The sequence below is a fragment of the Coregonus clupeaformis genome, chromosome 11, assembly GCF_020615455.1.
Source record: "Coregonus clupeaformis isolate EN_2021a chromosome 11, ASM2061545v1, whole genome shotgun sequence".
Taxonomy (NCBI): Eukaryota; Metazoa; Chordata; class Actinopteri; order Salmoniformes; family Salmonidae; genus Coregonus; species Coregonus clupeaformis.
In genome coordinates, this window is record NC_059202.1 from 28,569,970 (window position 1) to 28,588,933 (window position 18,964).

Genomic DNA, 18,964 nt, shown 5'->3' on the forward strand with positions numbered 1-18,964 from the left:
CCAGGACAACAACCTCTCCCTCAACGTGACCAAGACAAAGGAGATGATTGTGGACTACAGGAAAAAAAAGAGGACTGAGCACGCCCCTATTCTCATCGACGGGGCTGTAGTGGAACAGGTTGAGAGCTTCAAATTCCTTGGTGTCCACATCACCAACGAACTATCATGGTCCAAACACACCAAGACAGCCGTGAAGAGGGCACGACAAAGCCTATTCCCCCTCAGGAGACTGAAAAGATTTGGCATGGGTCCTCAGATCCTAAAAAAATTATACAGCTGCACCATCGAGAGCATCCTGACTGGTTGCATCACCGCCTGGTATGGTAACTGCTTGGCCTCCGACTGCAAGGCACTACAGAGGGTAGTGCGTACGGCCCAGTACATCACTGGGGCCAAGCTTCCTGCCATCCAGGACCTCTATACCAGGCGGTGTCAGAGGAAAGCCCTCAAAATTGTCAAAGACTCCAGCCACCCTAGTCATAGACTGTTCTCTCTGCTACCGCACGGCAAGCGGTACCGGAGTGCCAAGTCTAGGTCCAAAAGACTTCTCAACAGCTTCTACCCCAAGCCATAAGACTCCTGAACAGCTAATCATGGCTACCCAGACTATTTGCACTGCCCCCCCACCCCATCCTTTTACGCTGCTGCTACTCTGTTAATTATTTATGCATAGTCACTTTAACTCTGCCCACATGTACAAATTACTTCAACTACCTCAACTAGCCGGTGCCCCCGCACATTGACTCTGCACCGGTACCCCCCTGTATATATAGCCTCCCTACTGTTATTTTATTTTACTTCTACTTTTTTTCTCAACACTCTTTTGTTGTTGTTTTATTTTTACTTTTTTGTAAAAAAATAAATGCACTGTTGGTTAAGGGCTGTAAGTAAGCATTTCACTGTAATGTCTGCACCTGTTGTATTCGGCGCATGTGGCCAATAACATTTGATTTGATTTGATTTGATGCACTTATTGATAATAATAATATAATAATAATATGCCATTTAGCAGACGCTTTTATCCAAAGCGACTTACAGTCATGCGTGCATACATTTTTGTGTATGGGTGGTCCCGGGGATCGAACCCACTACCTTGGCGTTACAAGAACCTACCAGCTGACCACAGAGGACCACATTGATGAAGCTGGTGGCTGATGTGGTGAACTCGTCAATGTTATCGTATGAATCCCGGAACCTATTCCAATCTGTGTTAGCGAAACAGTCCTGTAGCTTAGCATCCGCTTAATCGGACCACTTCCGTATTGAGCACAACACTGGCGCTTCCTGTTTGAGTTTTTGTGTGTAAGCAGGAATCAGGAGGATAGAGTTATGGTCAGATTTGCCAAATGGAGAGCGAGGGAGGGCTTTGTACGCGTCTCTGTGTGTGGAGTAAATATGATATAGAGTTTTGTCACCTCTATTTGCACAGGTGACATGCTGGTCAAAATGAGGTAAGACGGATTTCAGTTTCCCTGCATTAAAATCACCGGCCACTAGGAGCGCCGCCTCTGGATGAGCATTTTCTTGTTTGCTTATGGCCTTATACAGCTCGTTGAGTGCGGTCTTTTTCAGTACGAAAAAAATATGTATATCAGTCCCTCAAAACATGAGACATCCGTGGCATTGTGTTGTGTGACAAAACATTTTAGAGTGGCCTTTTATTGTCTCCAGCACAAGGTGCACCTGTGTAATGATCATGCCGTTTAATCAGCTTCTTGATATGCCACACGTGTCAGGTGGATGGATTATCTTGGAAAAGGAGAAATGCTCACTAACATTTGAAAGAAATTACCTTTTTGTGCGTATGGAAAATTAGTGATTGTACGTTCGCCAATAGAACGGAGGGTAGAGCCTCTCTTATGCCTCTTTCGAGTCTGGGGATTACGGCCTGCTCTGGAATGAGCTGTCCACTGTCTTTGTTTCTCTCTGTCACTGTGATAGATCTGAAGACACTTTAGGTTGCGGTCGTAAAATGGAAACTTTGGTGTAGCAGTCAAAATGTTTTCAATTAAGAAATGAAAGCTATTTTCTCCTTTTCCAGAGACAAGACAGATTTGTCACAGAACCTGAAGAGACTGTCATCCATCTACATCTCACGTGATGGTCCTGTGTGACTGATGATGTGACTGGCTCCGTTGGTGCAGTAATTAATAGCTTTGTGGGTTAAATTCCGGCAGGGATCATAACACAGGGACAGGTGAATCGTGTTCAGATCCAACTGTGCTGACGGAGATCGTTTGGTACTGATGATGGCCAGGTCTCACTTGAGAACAGAGGAACAGTGAGTGTTCTGTATTGGACAGTACAGTACATAGAGTTCTAGTGTATATTCGCCATAGATATAGATATATTGTCTATGATTTAAGCTGTTTACCCTGTGCTCAGCTTCAAGAGGCCGGCCAGTCAGTCACTTAAGTTCCCGTCTCTGGATCTACACTGCTCAAAAAAATAAAAGGAACACTTAAGCAACACAATGTAACTCCAAGTCAATCACACATCTGTGAAATCAAACTGTCCACTTAGGAAGCAACACTGATTGACAATACATTTCACATGCTGTTGTGCAAATGGAATAGACAACAGGTGAAAATTATAGGCAATTAGCAAGACACCCCCAATAAAGGAGTGGTTCTGCAGGTGGTGACCACAGACCACTTCTCAGTTCCTATGCTTCCTGGCTGATGTTTTGGTCACTTTTGAATGCTGCCGGTGCTTTCACTCTAGTGGTAGCATGAGACGGAGTCTACAACCCACACAAGTGGCTCAGGTAGTGCAGCTCATCCAGGATGGCACATCAATGCGAGCTGTGGGAAGAAGGTTTGCTGTGTGTCAGCGTAGTGTCCAGAGCATGGAGGCGCTACCTGGAGACAGGCCAGTACATCAGGAGACGTGGAGGAGGCCGTAGGAGGGCAACAACCCAGCAGCAGGACTGCTACCTCCGCCTTTGTGCAAGGAGGAGCAGGAGGAGCACTGCCAGAGCCCTGCAAAATGACCTCCAGCAGGCCACAAATGTGCATGTGTCTGCTCAAACGGTCAGAAACAGACTCCATGGGGGTGGTATGAGGGTCCGACATCGACAGGTGGGGGTTGTGCTTACAGCCCAACACCGTGCAGGACGTTTGGCATTTGCCAGAGAACACCAAGATTGGCAAATTCGCCACTGGCGCCCTGTGCTCTTCACAGATGAAAGCAGGTTTACACTGAGCACGTGACAGACGTGACAGAGTCTGGAGACGCCGTGGAGAACGTTCTGCTGCCTGCAACATCCTCCAGCATGACCGGTTTGGCGGTGGGTCAGTCATGGTGTGGGGTGGCATTTCTATGGGGGGCCGCACAGCCCTCCATGTGCTCACCAGAGGTAGCCTGACTGCCATTAGGTACCGAGATGAGATCCTCAGACCACCTGTGAGACCATATGCTGGTGCGGTTGGCCCTGGGTTCCTCCTAATGCAAGACAATGTTAGACCTCATGTGGCTGGAGTGTTTCAGCAGTTCCTGCAAGAGGAAGGCATTGATGCTATGGACTGGCCCGCCCGTTCCCCAGACCTGAATCCAATTGAGCACATCTGGGACATCATGTCTCGCTCCATCCACCAATGCCACGTTGCACCACAGACTGTCCAGGAGTTGGCGGATGCTTTAGTGTAGGTCTGGGAGGAGATCCCTCAGGAGACCATCCGCCACCTCATCAGGAGCATGCCCAAGCGTTGTAGGGAGGTCATACAGGCACGTGGAGGCCACACACACTACTGAGCCTCATTTTGACTTGTTTTAAGGACATTACATCAAAGTTGGATCAGCCTGTAGTGTGGTTTTCCACTTAAATTTTGAGGGTGACTCCAAATCCAGACCTCCATGGGTTGATAAATTTGATTTCCATTGATCATTTTTGTGTGATTTTGTTGTCAGCACATTCAACTATGTAAAGAAAAAAGTATTTAATAAGATTATTTAATTCATTCAGATCTAGGATGTTTTATTTTTGTGTTCCCTTAATTTTTTTGAGCAGTGTATTTCTCTGACGCCAAAAAGACACACAGGGATCAAAGTTGTCGTGCGTTGGGCCCGTTTCCCAGTGGTCTGGAACAGGGTCTGTCGGTCTGTCCGTAAGTAGACAGACAGACCCTGTGAACCGTTTGAATGGACTGAGGCTGCGTCGCAAATGGCACCCTATATACTGCACTACTTTTGACCAGGGTATATTGTAGTGCACTACTTGTATGTAGGGAATAGGGTGCCATTTGGGCCTCATCCAGTTCAGAACCTCCTGGGGCCGCTGTGTTTAGACACGAGGTGATCCAAGGGCCAAGGGGGACATGTTAAGGTTTAGACCTGGATTTAATATGAAAACAGTAGTAGTAAATCTAACCCTTGTGTTATTTATCAGCTGCCAGAACAACAGGCGGAGCGGAGGCAGAATCAACTCCCAGTCTGATCCTGGAACAGTTAATGCTCCTATTAAAGCTTGGCTTTCTGCTTGGTTAGCACACACAATAGATGCCTTCACTCAGGTCATCCCTGTTTTGGATCAGGTTTTTAATTATTAACGTTTCGACTAGACCTTTTTTCTCAAGCAACCGAACGAGCTGAAAAAACCTTTTTGTTTTGTGATTTAGTTTAAAACAAAAGGTTTATCAGTTTGACTGACAAGTCTGGCAAAAAAAAAATTATCCTCTGCTGCTATTGAAGCTTCAAGGGGTACCTCAGCGTAAAGCTACAATTCAGAGTTAACTTTTTTTTGTAGACATAAGGATAAAATTTTGTTTTAGTGCCTCTCTCAACATGAGAATAGAAGCATTGAAATATTATGTTTCAGGTTTCAGAGGAATTCTAGATGGCTTGTTTGTGGTGAGTCCTCTGGGCTTTTCTGACATACTAGAATAGCTTCAACACAGTGGGCAATAAAATCCTGTCAGATGGTCCATTATAAAGACAAAAAGCGTATTTAATGACAGCTTTGGGGCCGGGGTTCAGTGTAAGTTGTGCTTATATCTGTCTTAATGACAGCTATGGAGAAACAGAGTGTGAACGCAGTGAACACACACAGCGACAGGCTATGAGTATGCGTGAACACACACACACACACACACACACACACACACACACACATTCTTTGTCAGAGCAATTAAGGGCAAAGAGCAGCGAGTACAAACACCTGTACCTCCATCTCCGGCCGTGATTGGGAGTCCCATTGGGCGTCGTCCGGGTTTGGCCGGGTTTGGCCTTCATTGTAAATAAGAATTTGTTCTTAACTGACTAACTGACTTGCCCTAGTTAAATAAAGGTGAAATTAAAAATAAATTTGTCTGAGCCTTGTGGCCTGCTGGGAGATAATTAAAGGAAGTGCTGAATTTAATATTACATAATATTCCAGACGGTTTCATAACTTTCATTACAGAGACAAGTGCTGAGGAGACGTTTGGCTGGACCCCGTGTGTGTGTGTTTGGTTTTACCAGAGGTCCTTACAGGGATAGTAAAACAAGGAATATTTGGACAAGTGGGGACATTTCGCAGGCATCCACAAGGAAAAAGGCTATTTTAGGCTTAGGGGTTAGGTTTAGGGTTAGAATTAGATTTGGGAGTTAGGGTTAAGGTTAGGGTTAGGGAAAATAGGAATTTGAATGGGAATCAATTGTTTGGTCCCCACAAGAATAGTAAAACAAACGTGTGTATGTGTGTGTGTGTGTGTCTGTGTGCAGGGGCTGGACACAGCTGGACTTCCATAAAAAAGTCTAAACATAAACGTTAACAGTCTGTCTTCCTAAAAAAAAAAAAAAAAAAAAGCTTGTCTTCATTTCCGACTAGCTCAACCATATTTATACAGCCATTGAACCCAATAGACTTGAAAGTGAGAGGCAGATCCCAGGCCTAACATTGTTTTCCGTCCTACTGCAGTCTATTGTGATGAATGAAGATGAAAGGCTCAGCTACACAATATATTCATCATCAAAGACCAGATTACTGTCCCTACTAAACTACCTCCGCTCTCATTAGTCTACTCAGCTTAATGATGCTCTCTCTCTCTCTCTCTCTGTGCAATGTATTTACTAACTAACTGGTGATTTACTAGTGTATGAACACAAACAAACAGAAGTAAGGTTACTACCAACGGTTGTAACCGGTTCAGGGAACAGAAACGAAAAACCAGAAAATAATACAGTTATTATAGGAACAGAAGCCGAACCTGAAACGAAAGTGCTCTACACTGTTCCAGAACAGAACCGTTATTTTAGAAGCATGGGAACCGGTTAATAACGTTCCGGGCATTCTTTTTCCCAGTCCCACAAAAATGTCAGAAACGTATTCCAGCATCTGCCTGCCAGCTGGAAATCTTTACCAATGGGTGTGCGTGTAGGTTACCTGCCCCTCCCCTCTGACGTATAGGTTACTGTAGCCTACTGACGACGTTACAAGCGTGGTTCATAAATTAGGGGAGAGATGTTTCATTTTAGAAGAATGGATAAACTTTTTCAATGCTAGTTTAGGATACTATAGTTATCACGTTTCTCATTGGATGTATTAACTACAAAAATTTAAGAAATGTTTTTAATTCTAGTGCTGCTCTGCTTGTTAGCTAGCTAGCTAACGTTTGGTCTGGTCCAACTTTAACCCAACTCGGAAATTCAAAGACATTCAAAGTTCCTCCATTGAAGCCTTTCCTCCATAGGTATAATTATGTGGGCCTAATTCAGATAATGCATGTCATAACAAGTTATGGCAAAATACAATTTGCTCTTAACGACTTTCCTATGCAGATTAAAATGCTTACCCGCTCCATAGCAAGCTGCTCTATCCGCACTTTGTTGGTGAAGTAATTTAATGTCAAGCTAAATGTATTTTATTTTTTTGCAGATTTCAGAGGTTTAAAAAGGAACAGAAAATAATGATATAAACCGGTACTATTTTTTGGTTCGAACGTGTTCAGAACTTTATTTTGCCCAAACAGTGGAACTGATTTTTTTTTTTAAGGGTTCTGTTGAGAAAGAAACGATTGCAAAAAAATAAGTGGTTCCAAACCCTGGTTACAACTGATACTGAGTCAATGATATTAACTAAAGAATTTACTAGGTTAAATCAATAATCTACTAGTTTAACTAAATAATCTACTAGTTTAAATAAAGAATCTACTAGTTTAACTAAATAATCTACTAGTTTAACTAAATAATATACTAGTTTAACTAAAGAATCTACTAGGTTAATTAAATAATATACTAGTTTAAATAAAGAATCTACTAGTTTAACTAAAGAATCTACTAGGTTAACTAAAGAATCTACTAGGTTAATTAAATAATCTACTAGGTTAATTAAATAATCTACTAGGTTAATTAAATAATCTACTAGGTTAATTAAATAATCTACTAGGTTAACTAAATAATCTACTAGGTTAATTAAATAATCTACTAGGTTAACTAAATAATCTACTAGGTTAACTAAAAATCTACTAGGTTAATTAAATAATCTACTAGGTTAACTAAATAATCTACTAGGTTAATTAAATAATCTACTAGGTTAACTAAATAATCTACTAGGTTAACTAAATAATCTACTAGGTTAACTAAATAATCTACTAGGTTAACTAAATAATCTACTAGGTTAATTAAATAATCTACTAGGTTAACTAAAGAATCTACTAGGTTAACTAAAGAATCTACTAGGTTAATTAAATAATCTACTAGGTTAACTAAATAATCTACTAGGTTAACTAAATAATCTACTAGGTTAACTAAATAATCTACTAGGTTAATTAAATAATCTACTAGGTTAACTAAAGAATCTACTAGGTTAACTAAATAATCTACTAGGTTAATTAAATAATCTACTAGGTTAACTAAATAATCTACTAGGTTAACTAAATAATCTACTAGGTTAATTAAATAATCTACTAGGTTAACTAAAGAATCTACTAGGTTAATTAAATAATCTACTAGGTTAACTAAATAATCTACTAGGTTAATTAAATAATCTACTAGGTTAACTAAATAATCTACTAGGTTAACTAAAGAATCTACTAGGTTAATTAAATAATCTACTAGGTTAACTAAATAATCTACTAGGTTAACTAAAGAATCTACTAGGTTAATTAAATAATCTACTAGGTTAACTAAATAATCTACTAGGTTAACTAAAGAATCTACTAGGTTAATTAAATAATCTACTAGGTTAACTAAAGAATCTACTAGGTTAACTAAATAATCTACTAGGTTAATTAAATAATCTACTAGGTTAACTAAAGAATCTACTAGGTTAATTAAATAATCTACTAGGTTAACTAAATAATCTACTAGGTTAACTAAATAATCTAATAGTTTCCACTGAAATACATCAAGCAAACTCCTGTGTGGCCTTGATCCATCCATTGCACTTCTCGATATGTGAAACAGAACAATTCAGTTCGGACCCAAGCTAGCGGACACCTAGCTTCATGGTACCATTTTGATCTCGCAATGTAAACTCAGATCAGGATCAAGATCAGACTCCACCATACCCATGAATGAACAGTCAATGGAGAGACAGTTATAAGGAAGGTCAAATTGAGTTATAGTTTGGGGTTTTATAATTTGACTGTTACTACATTTAAAGGTGCAATATCCCAAAATCGCTCAGCCATTTCCTGGTTGCAAAAATTCCAATAATAGTTTGCCTAATTTCAGTTTATGTGACAAAAACAAGCAATGCATAGTGTAGAGAATCATTGTACCGTCTAAACCTCTGTGAAATACAGTATATTGTCAATAACCTAAAATATTGTATTTTCAGCGGTTTGAAGCTGGTGTACAAAACTGAAAGTAAAAGATACAAAAACGAAACTTATGGGGAAGCATAATAACAGGACACATAGAAGAGATCTACTGCTTCTTAGACAATTATTATTATATATATATTTTTAGGGGGTACAGTGGGGAAAAAAAGTATTTAGTCAGCCACCAATTGTGCAAGTTCTCCCACTTAAAAAGATGAGAGAGGCCTGTAATTTTCATCATAGGTACACGTCAACTATGACAGACAAATTGAGAAAAAAAATCCAGAAAATCACATTGTAGGATTTTTAATGAATTTATTTGCAAATTATGGTGGAAAATAAGTATTTGGTCACCTACAAACAAGCAAGATTTCTGGCTCTCACAGACCTGTAACTTCTTCTTTAAGAGGCTCCTCTGTCCTCCACTCGTTACCTGTATTAATGGCACCTGTTTGAACTTGTTATCAGTATAAAATACACCTGTCCACAACCTCAAACAGTCACACTCCAAACTCCACTATGGCCAAGACCAAAGAGCTGTCAAAGGACACCAGAAACAAAATTGTACAGAAAACGTTTGACCTGTGTCATTGCCAACAAAGGGTATATAACAAAGTATTGAGAAACTTTTGTTATTGACCAAATACTTATTTTCCACCATAATTTGCAAATAAATTCATTAAAAATCCTACAATGGGATTTTCTGGATATTTTCCCTCATTTTGTCTGTCATAGTTGACGTGTACCTATGATGAAAATTACAGGCCTCTCTCATCTTTTTAAGTGGGAGAACTTGCACAATTGGTGCCTGACTAAATACTTTTTTCCCCCACTGTATATTTTTTTAGGGGGTATATCAGCTTTCATATTGTAGATAGATTGTAACTTCCATCAATGTAATTGTCTGCATCACTTCTAATCCCACATATATTTTTGCAAATACAGTATATAGATATACATACACTACCGTTCAAAAGTTTGGGGTCACTTTTAAAAAAAATTGTGCATTAAAATAACATCAAATTGATCAGAAATACAGTGTAGACATTGTTAATGTTGTAAATGGCTATTGTGGCTGGAAACGGCTGATTTCTTTATGGAATATCTACATAGGCGTACAGAGGCCCATTATCAGCAACCAACAGTCCTGTGTTCCAATCGCACGTTGTGTTGCTAATCCGAGTTTATCATTTTAAAAGGCTAATTTATCATTAGAAAACCCTTTTGCAATTATGTTAGCACAGCTGAAAACTGTTGTGCTGATTAAAGAAGCAATAAAACTGGCCTTCTTGAGACTAGTTGAGTATCTGGAGCATCAGCAATTGTGGGTTTGATTACAGGCTCAAAATGTCCAGAAACAAATAACTTTCTTCTGAAACTCGTCAGTCTATTCTTGTTCTGAGAAATGTAGGCTATTCCATGCGAGAAATTGCCAAGAAACTGAAGATCTCGTACAACGCTGTGTACTACTCCCTTCACAGAACAGCGCAAACTGGCTCTAACCAGAATAGAAAGAGGAGTCTCTAACCAGAATAGAAAGAGGAGTGGGAGGCGCCGGTGCACAACTCAGCAAGAGGACAAATACATTAGAGTGTCTAGTTTGAGAAACAGACGCCTCACAGGTCATCAACTGGCAGCTTCATTAAATAGTACCCGCAAAACACCAGTCTCAACGTCAACAGTGAAGAGGCGACTCCGGGATGCTGACCTTCTCAGACTGCCCATCTTAATCTTTTATTTTTATTGGCTAGTCTGAAGGTAGCAGGTCACAGGGCAAGGAGAATCTGGAGAATATAAGAGAGAGAGAGAGAGAGAGAGAGAGAGAGAGAGAGAGAGAGAGAGAGAGAGAGAGAGAGAGAGAGAGCGGAGAGAGAAAGCGGAGAGCGAGAGCGAGAGAGCGAGAGAGAGAGAGAGAAAGAGAGAGAGAGAGAGAGAGAGAGAGCCCCAGGACAACAACACAATTATACCAAACCAAATCATGAGAAAACAAAGAGAATTACTTGACACATTGGAAAGAATTAACAAAAAAACAGAGCAAACTAAAATGCTATTTGGCCCTAAACAGAGAGTACACAGTGGCAGAATACCTGACCACTGTGACTGACCCAAACTTAAGGATTGCTTTGACTATGTAGACTCAGTGAGCATAGCTTTGCTATTGAGAAAGGACGCCGTAGGCAGACCTGGCTCTCAAGAGAAGACAGGCTATGTGCACACTGCCCACAAAATGAGGTGGAAACTGAGCTGCACTTCCTAACCTCCTGCCAAATGTATGACCATATTAGAGACACATATTTCCCTCAGATTACACAGATCCACAAAGAATTTGAAAATAAACCCAATTTTGATAAACTCCCATATCTACTTGGTGAAATACCACAGTGTGCCATCACAGCAGCAAGATGTGTGACCTGTTGCCACAAGAAAAGGGCAACCAGTGAAGAACAAACACCATTGTAAATACAACCCATATGTTTATTTATTTTCCCATTTGTACTTTAACTATTTGCACATTGTTACAAAACTGTATATAGACATAATATGAAATTTGAAATGTCTTTATTCTTTTGGAACTGCTGAGTGTAATGTTTACTATTCATATTTATTTCACATTTGTTTACTATCTACTTCACTTGCTTTGGCGATGTTAACATACGTTTCCCATGGCAATAAAGCCCTTCAATTGAAATTGAATTGAAATTGAGAGAGCCTTGTAAAAGAGGTAGCAGCATGTGGTTGACCTCTCTCAAAACAGAACAGACCAGCAGTATGTAGCAGTCAGAAAGACACACCTTGGGATGTGTCCCAAATGCCACCCTATCCCCTTATGGGCCTTGGTCAAAAGTAGTGCACTACATAGGGAATAGGTTCCTGTTTGGGACGCAACCCTTCTCTGTACACAGAGGGTGTAGCCATTAGCCAACCAACAGAAGAGAGATAAGCTCAGTGACGTACTGAAAAGACAAACAGAAGGTTCTCTAAATCCAAACCACGTCCATTCTCTGGTGAGACAACATGGATGGACAGTAATAAAAAATATTTCCCAGTGGAACTTTCTGAAACCTCTGTTGACCATGCCTGACTGCCCAAACTTAAAGTAGCACTTCAGTCTCCTTTTCACCTCATTTAACACCTGATTTACGTAGCCCTTTATAATCGTATAAGGTTTGGAAATGGCAGATTTGGGCACTGATAAACGCCTAAATTGGAACACAGTGGCTGGACAGTAACACGCTATACATGACGTCAGAGCTCAGTGGCTGGACAGTAACATGCTATACATGACGTCAGAGCTCAGTGGCTGGACAGTAACATGCTATACATGACGTCAGAGCTCAGTGGCTGTACAGTAACATGCTATACATGACGTCAGAGCTCAGTGACTGGACAGTAACATGCTATACATGACGTCAGAGCTCAGTGGCTGTACAGTAACACGCTATACATGACGTCAGAGCTCAGTGGCTGTACAGTAACATGCTATACATGACGTCAGAGCTCAGTGACTGGACAGTAACATGCTATACATGACGTCAGAGCTCAGTGGCTGTACAGTAACATGCTATACATGACGTCAGAGCTCAGTGGCTGGACAGTAACATGCTATACATGACGTCAGAGCTCAGTGGCTGTACAGTAACACGCTATACATGACGTCAGAGCTCAGTGGCTGTACAGTAACATGCTATACATGACGTCAGAGCTCAGTGACTGGACAGTAACATGCTATACATGACGTCAGAGCTCAGTGGCTGTACAGTAACACGCTATACATGACGTCAGAGCTCAGTGGCTGTACAGTAACATGCTATACATGACGTCAGAGCTCAGTGACTGGACAGTAACACGCTATACATGACGTCAGAGCTCAGTGACTGTGCCTCACAGCTCTGTGTGGGTTTTGACTGACAGCTGTTCTGAATTTGAACACCGCATGACAAGAAGTTGCCCCCATCCCTCCCGCTGATTGGCCAACTGTTGCACATTTTATGTTGTCTGAGTGGGGGAAATTATGTAAATTAAGAGGACTATGTATTTTGAAAGATGAGACGTTGAGGATTATAATAAATACTGCTTTGATGTCATACAAGCAAGCCACACACCTGTGAGTCCAAATGTGCACTTCACATTTCCATATCATAAAACTCATGTCATATACAGTGTCAACGTTTATGATCACTATGTTAGATGTTCAGTTACAAGATGACATATCGTCATACCCTGGGTTGTTCTGAACAGAATGAGCCTGTTTGTTTATTGTGAAGAAAATGTTCCGCGGCACACGCACCTGAATGCACTCAGGACTCCTTTCTATGCGCACCAAAAATATGATCTGTTTCTCTGAATAGCCTTGTGAAAGCCTAACACTGTAAGATCGTATTTTATAACTTAGCTAGTCATGTTGGCAATAGAACAAGCCTTCAAATGATGCCCACCTGACCCAGATTGTGATTTAAAATGGTCAGTTTCTGTATTGCGTAAACAACAACAGTAATTGTGTGATGGCGGGGATGCAGGGTTGTGTTCCAAACAAAACAACTACCAGTGTTCTTACTCTAGTTCCTCAACGGCCCAGCAAGGAGAGCTCAAAACTAAAGCTCCTTATAGTTGAAGACTCTTTGAGTCATAAAAGTACATTGAAATGACTTAGGAACTGTGCACACTTTGGAGAGGTGTGGCCACTTGGAGACACCAGTTAGTCTGCTCACTCAAACCCTTGGCATTTTTTTGTCTTATGTTACGCATCTACAGCACCCCACATTTTCCAGGAATAGTCTTCTCATGTTACTTAATGATTTCAGAGTATTTTCAGATTTCATTATCAACAAATGCTGTGAAAAGTACAGTAAATGTAAAATGCACATCAAATCAACAGTGTAATGTTTGGATCCAGTCTTGTGTCAGGTGACCTGTTGTGTCCTCACCTTGGGTCTAATCATTTCCCCCATAATCTCCCAACTGTTCCCTTTTAATTGCTACCATGATTATGCTTTTCATATTTAATTCTGTAAGAAACATTTCAATGTAGCCCTATCCATATAGGCCAGCGGTCACCAGTGGAAAGGGCTAACAAAAGGAACATCTCAATAGGTGGTCCAGCTATGTCATGACATCACAAGTGGGCCGTTTCTCTACTGCTCCTCAAGCAAAGGGGGGGGGCTGATGACATCACAGATTCCCATCAGACCAACTCCCTGAACGCCCTACTCCGCGGTTCCCCCACTGGCGGCCCGCGAGTGGTTTTATTTGGCCCCCCAAATTTTCTGTGCCAACAAAAAAAAAAGTTGAACTTGTAATAAAAAAAATAAGAAGTTCATTGTTGGACATAAACACAAGGAAATCGGCTCCGCGTGATTTCAATTTAAGAAATCTGTTCCCAACTAGGCCTACTCCCACGCATTATATAGAGGCGTGATCGTAAACAAGGTTTGAAGTGATTATGTTTTATTCAAACATTATATCTGTTTGGGCTTCTTACAGTCAATTTGCCGTCTACAAATTATTTGTAATTCTGTTCCGTGGGTCTAGTTGATGGCCCTACTCCTTAAAGTTTGCAATTCTAAGTAAGGTAGCCAAATGTTTGATTTTCTCACAGAGGCGTCATAAGATTTAGCACTAACTAACTTTTTTTTGGTGATGGATTAACATTCCTTCCTTATCATATTTTTTTAACAAATTAAAATAGTTGTGGTCACACGCAGGGGTGCTTAGGCATTCTGGCAGTTTGACCATTAAACATATTTCTACATAATAAACATTGTGGGGTTTCTAACACACATTAAAACAAAAAAACGACTCCCTTTCCTATAAAGATGGATGTTTTTCTCAGATTGTTTAATCACTTTGCACCCCTGCCCCCTAGCTTCTGGGAAACCGTTTTTTTTATGCTGACATATATTAACCCTGAGCTAATGTGCTTTCACATCTGAGAAGAGGGCCATGTTCAGCATGGAGAAAACATTTTGAAAAGTAGCAAAACAGGGAGACACTATCTGAAATAGTCTGATAAGAACACAGATTTTCGGTTTACACTACTGACCATAAACCAGTTGTATGGATCTTACCCCATCACTGTTTATGAGGAGGTAGATTAACAGGATGCAGTAAATGGTGGGTCAGTGTTTGTGTTCATCTGTGATTTTTATGGCCTTCAATTAAGCGTGTGTAAGACACTCGGAAGTGGAAGGCTGCCAGCACACGAACAGTAAATCAGACCTAACCTTTTTCTACTGTACACTACTACGTTTCGTTACATATCGACATGACGCACCAGGACACCTTCCTGCTGTAAACACCTGGGGTTTGAGCTGGACCACCTGGTTTGGGTGTGTGTCTGTGTGTTGTGATATAACGTGTGCCATAGGGTTCAGGATTTGCAATAGACGCCAATCCACATAACTAATCTGTATCTGAAAAAGGGACCTACCGCAGTCCTACCTTTGTTCCCTGCGAGAACACTGAAACGCTCAGGCTCACAGTGGGATTTGGACGCTAGGCTGAATTGGACAGAGTCTGACATTCCTTCTCCCTACCGACTCCTCTCTGTATCACATCTCAGACACAAAGCATCAGAGGGTCAGTTACATTATTACAACACGTACACAATGACAAGTTGTACTGTGAAAGCTGCCAATACTGGCTCTGAAGAACAGCTCTGATGATAAATTATATAATTTGACAGAAATATCCATGGTGTTGTATTGACCTCAGTCATTCAGTATATTTATGTAGGGCATTATTTCTGGGCAGGCCACTGCAGCAAGCTGAAACCATTCCAGGACAATCCTAGCCTTGTAGCATATCCTGCTGAGAAAAAAAAATCATTTTGCAGATGGATACACTGCTGCCATGAAGGGGTGGATCTGATTGGCAATGATGTTTAGATATCCTGTGACATTCAAATATCGCTCCACTTTTCTCAAGGGGCCCAATGTATTGAAAACACAACATCACACCACCAGCCCTGCAATGTTGCCACGCAGAATGATGGATGCATGTCCTCGTGTGGTTTTCTCCATACCCTAGTCCTCCCATCAGCATGAAACAGCAGGGACCGGGATTCATCAGACCAGGCAATGTTTTTCCAATTCTCCATTGTCCAATGTTTTCATTCCTTAGCCCCTCTGCAACCGCAGTTTCTTGTTTTTTTTTATGAAAGAAGCGGAATTCTAAGGTCGTTGGCTGCCACATCCCATTTGTGTCAAGGTACGACGACTTGTGCATTCTTTGAGCACCAGTGTTGCACTGGACTGTCAGTCGACTAACTGCAGCCCGTCTGTTGCTCTGCACAATTTGTGTCAGCCTCCCTTTGTCCTCTTTCATCAATTACCCGTTTTCGACCACTGGCCTGCTGATTGCTGGATGTCCTTCGGGTGGTGGACCATTGTTGATACACACAGGAAACTGTTGAGCGTGAAATACCCAGCAGCGTTGCAGTTCTTGATACAAACCGGTGCGCCTGGCACCTACTACCATACTCTGTTCAAAGGCACTTAAATCTTTTGTCTTGCCCATTCACCCTCTGAATGGCACACATACACAATCCATGTCTCAATTGTCTCAAGTCTTAAAAATCCTTCTTTAACCTGTCTCCTCCCCCCTTCATCTACACTGATTGAAGTGGATTTAAAATGTGACATCAATAAGGGATCATAGCTTTCACCTGGATTCACCAGGCCAGTCTATTGTCATGGAAAGAGGAGATGCTCCTAATGATTTGTACACTATTTGCTAATATTGCAAACTCAAATGAGTCATGGAGCCATTTCTTGTTCTCTGAAATAAGGTCTTACTACAACAGCCTACTGCGGGTTTGGCAATACCTCGTTTCAGAATGACTAACTGTATTTATGGCTGTACAAAAGGAGAACACTCACTTCATTTTAGTTTTCAGTGACTGGCTACGTAGGAACTCTAATGAACTCTTGAGACGTTCAGTAAAAGTGTCTGGCTCAGAAAAATAGCATTTCTATCTATAACGGGCTTAGAGTGTGCCAAAAAAGACATTCCACCTGTTACGCATTCCATGTTTGATATATCACCAGAGGGAAGGGACTGAATGTTCAACAAGTTATAGAGCTAATAGCCTGGTGAGCCTAGTCCATAATATTTGGAGATTCATGTTATTATGCACTAAAAAACGAGGTAGTACATTTATCACAGCAAAATCATAGATCACCCCTGTGACAGTCTGCAACCCAAATGGCACCCTATTCCCAATATATATATATATATAGTACACTACTTTTGACTAAGGCTATGGTCAAAATTAGTGCACTATGTAGGGAATAGGGTTCCATTTGTGCCCATTGGGCTCTGCTCAAAAGAAGTGCACTACAGTATGTAACCCTGGTCAAAAGTCGTGCATTATATAAGGAATAGGGTGCCATTTGTGACACAGACTCAATGTTAAGTCAGAGCAGACGTTGGGACATCAGTCATTAACACTGTAGAGAACACAATTTAGTGGTCACAGATAGCGACCGCACGCACGTCGTAGATCGTAGATAACCACAAACATAGTTGGACAAACACAAGAGAACTCACACACAGGCTTGGTTGGGTAATGACCCATATTTATGTCAAACAGACCAGACACAGAGACAAGGCATTCCAGGAATAGTTGTTGCCAGGTACTGAAGCAATATTCTGCCCCAGGCAGCATAAATTCTGAACAATCCACACACGGGGCACAGACGTCAATTCGGCGTCTATTCCAAGTTGGTTCAACGTACATTTCATTGAAATGACGTGGAAGCAATGTTGATCAAGCCAGTGTGTACCGGGGTAGCACTAGCCAACATAAATCTAGATTATATCATTAGTATTTTAATAAAGTAGTTATGACCTGCTTTTTTAACATAGAAATGATAGGTATTTGATGTATTTTCTTGCTTGATCATGTGACATGACATATACAATTGTCCTTGAAATAGAAGCCAGGGCCCTCCCGAGTGGTGCAGTGGACTAAGGCGCTGCATCGCAGTGCTAGCTGTGCCACTAGAGACCCCGGCCGTGACCGGGAGACCCATGGGGTCGTCCAGGGTTTGGCCGGCAGGGATGTTCTTGTCCCATCGCTCACTAGTGACTCCTGTGGTGGGTCGGGCGCAGTGCACGCTGACTCGGTCGCCAGGTGTACGGTTTAAGCGGTGTCAATGTGTCAAGAAGCATTGCGGCTTGTTTCGAGCTTCGCCTCTCCCGTGTCCGTACGGGAGTTGCAGCGATGGGACAAGACTGTAACTACCAATTGGATACCACGAAAAAGGGGGTAAAAAAACAACAAATTGATGCCAGGTTTGTGTGCCGACCATTTACACTGATGGCTTGACAGTGGTGTAGAGTACTTAAGTAAAATGTACTTTAAAGTACTACTTAAGTTGTTTTTTGGGGGTATCTGTACTCTACTATTTATATTTTTGACAACTTTTACATTTAATGTACTACATTCCTAAAGCAAATAATATGCTTTTTGCTCCATACATTTTCCGTGACACCCAAAAGTAGTTGTTACATTTCGAATGCTTAGCAGGACAGGAAAATTGTCCAATTTACGCACTTATCAAGAGAACATTCCTGGTCATCCCTACGGCCTCTGATCTGGCAGATTCACTAAACAACACACGCTTCATTTGTAAATGATGTCTGAGTGTTGGATTGTTCCCCTGGCTATCCGTAAATTAAAAAACTAAAAAAACGTGCTATCTTGTTTGCTTAATATAAGGAATGTGAAATGATTTATACTTTTACTTTTGGTACTTAAGTATATTTAAAACCCAATATTTTTAGACTTTTACTGAAGTAGTATTTTACTGGGTGACTTTCACTTTTACTTGAGTCATTTTCTATTAAGGTATCTTTACTTTTACTCAAGTATGAGATTTGGGTACTTTTTCCACCACTGTGACTTGAGACTCCAAAATGTTTGTAAGAAATAAACAATAAAACAAAACAAAAATGTTGGACTCAAGCCATCATCAGTGTAAATGGTCGACACACAAACCTGGCTTCTAGGATAATCGCATATGTCATATGATCAAGCAAGAGAAGACATCAAATACCATTATAAACCAGGTGGTTCGAGCCCTGAATGCTGATTGGCTGAAAGCCGTGGTATATCAGACCTTATACCATGGGTATGATAAAAATTACTATTTACTACTCTAATTATGTTGGTAACCAGTTTATAATAGCAACAAGGCACCTCAGGAGTTTGTGGTATATGG

The 18,964-nt window shown here is 41.0% G+C and overlaps 1 protein-coding gene across 2 annotated transcripts in view; it reads right to left on the reverse strand.

Moving 5' to 3' along the window:
* Positions 1-18,964, reverse strand: part of LOC121537623 (solute carrier organic anion transporter family member 2A1) — a 119,994-nt gene that overhangs the window by 100,475 nt on the left and 555 nt on the right. The gene's annotated exons all lie outside the window — the stretch shown is intronic.